This window comes from Mustelus asterias, chromosome 23, assembly GCF_964213995.1.
Source record: "Mustelus asterias chromosome 23, sMusAst1.hap1.1, whole genome shotgun sequence".
NCBI lineage: Eukaryota > Metazoa > Chordata > Chondrichthyes > Carcharhiniformes > Triakidae > Mustelus > Mustelus asterias.
In genome coordinates this window covers 52,386,327-52,388,589 of record NC_135823.1, presented here as the reverse complement: position 1 = coordinate 52,388,589, position 2,263 = coordinate 52,386,327, and the positions used below count along the sequence as shown (strand labels likewise).

Sequence of the window (2,263 nt, the reverse complement as noted above, 5' to 3'; positions counted from 1 at the left end):
GGAGAGAAAAGAGCTGACCTTTCGAATCCAGACAACCCTTTGTCAAAGCTAAAAGGCATAGCCACAGAAACAAGGGGAAAAGGCTGCTAATGGTTGTCCATAGAGAGAATAAAGGCTGTGAATGGACATACAGCAGAGAAGATCAAATCAGAGGGTAAGCTGTGACAGATGAAGATGTGGGGGAGGGGGGGGGGTGGAATGGGGGGGAGAGAGGTAAAATTTAGAAAAAGGGGGAGGGGGAAGCAAAGGGGGAGAAAGGGTAAGGAAAGGGTGGGATAAAGTAGGGGGAAAGAGTAAGGGGGGGGAAGAAAAATGAAGAAAGGAAATAAAGAAATAAAAGGTAGTGTTATTTCTTTCAATCCCAATGCTACCCTTTCTCATTCACTCTCTCTTTGTCCTTTCTCGTTCTCTATCTGCTTTCTCTCATTTCCTCTCCCCATTGCTCATTCCTCCTCTTCGTTTTCTTTTGTTCCCCCACCCCTTTCTTTCATTCTTTCCCCCTCTCATTTCTTCTCCTTTCCCGTTTACAAGTAACTCTCTGTTCTTTCGCTCCCTCCTTTTCTCCATTTATCTCCTGCCCTCTCACACTGTAACAGGCACTATCTCACAGCCTCATAAACCTAAAAACGGACTGTGTGGTTTGCACCAAAACAAATTCTCTGGTGTACGTCATTTTCTTGTTCCGCTGGCCATTATAGTATTTTAAATTGATGCTAATTACACTCGGCGCCAATGCTGCACATAAAATTATACCTCCTGGACGTTTTTCTACATGAGGTAAGAAGGAAGGAGGGAGGAAATCAGGACAGAAACACAATGTGAGACGAATCGCAGTGGACATGCGGACAGATTTGAAAATCATGGGTGTCATCTAAGGAGAGTCAAAATTAAGAATCATTTCTAGGTGAAGTGGGGTCAGAGTGCAGAAGGAGGCCATTCGACTCATCAAGTATGCTCCTGACTCTCTGACAGAGTACCTTACCCAGGTCCCCTTCCTTTCCCACAACCCCATGCATTTACCTTGGCTAATCCACCTAATCTACACATCTTTGAACACTAAGGGGAGTTTTAGCATGGCCAATCCGCCTAACCCGCACATCTCTGGACTGTGGGAGGAAACCGGAGCACCCCGGAGGAAACCCATGCAGACACGGGGAGAATGTGCAAACTTCACACGGACAGTGACCCGAAGCCGGAATCGAACCCCAGCCTCTGGCGCTGTGAGGCAGCAGTGCTAACCACTGTGCCACTGCTGTACTGAGCTGACAGATCAGCAGTCCCAGCAACACTGGGAGTGGTAGCCACTTTTGGGACTGCATCCAGCTGAGAGACGCAGCGACGTATGCTGCCCTCGGAAGGGCCGAGGGTTGCCAGGGCCAGTTGGGGGAGACTGCTACTGGGGCAGCCAATAATGCAGCCGGATCCCATTCTGGGCACTGAGTATCTGATCAGGAGGATACCCCGAACTCAATAATCCAGGGAGATACCAGGGTTCACCAGGCACTTTGCCCAGGCAGGGAAGGGCCCAACCACCAAATGCCAATGGCAGCAGGAAGTGGTCTTTAACTTTCCACTTATGTATCTGAATGGACCCCTGGCTGTGCTCCACTTTCGATGCCACTGGTAAGATGGCATGCTGGCGAAAAGGGACCAGGCACACCATCCTCTGCCTTCCCTCACCATCTTACTAACTCCCCTCAGCTCCTTCCCAGCTCCACCACGCCATGTGAAATAGGAAGACAATTACGATAAATAACACCCAAGTTTTCACACAACTATTTAACGCTAGGAAGGATTAAATCTTCCTCTCTGGGTACCATCCTCGGTTATTTTTTGAGGGCAGAAGAATCATGGCTCATGCAATGATTCCATCACTGGGCAGGGTAAAGAGGGAGGCCCAAGTCGACCACAACCTGAAGGGGGATCTCAAGCCCCCCAGTGCTGGTGTCATTCTCAACCACATGCTAGCTGTCTCGTCAACTACAGCCCCAGTGGCCTAATGGATAAGGCACTGGCCTCCGGAGCCAGGTGTTGTGAGTTCAAGTCCCATCTGGGGTGACACTTCCTTGGGCAGCACGGTGGCACAGTAATTAGCACTGCTGCCTCACAGCGCCAGGGATCCGGGTTCGATTCTCGGTTTGGGGCACTGTCTGTGTGGAATCTGCAAGTTCTCCTCATGTCTGCGTGGATTTCCTCCGGGTGCTCCGGTTTCCTCCCACAGTCTGAAAGACATGCAGGTTAAGTGCATTGGTCGTGCTAAATT

General features: G+C 50.0%; 1 non-coding gene across 1 annotated transcript; it reads left to right on the top strand.

The window, feature by feature from the left end:
* Positions 1-1,985: 1,985 nt before the first annotated feature.
* Positions 1,986-2,058, top strand: trnar-ccg (transfer RNA arginine (anticodon CCG)). The gene has a single exon. It is a non-coding gene; the product is annotated as a tRNA-Arg (tRNA).
* The last annotated feature ends 205 nt before the right edge of the window (positions 2,059-2,263 follow it).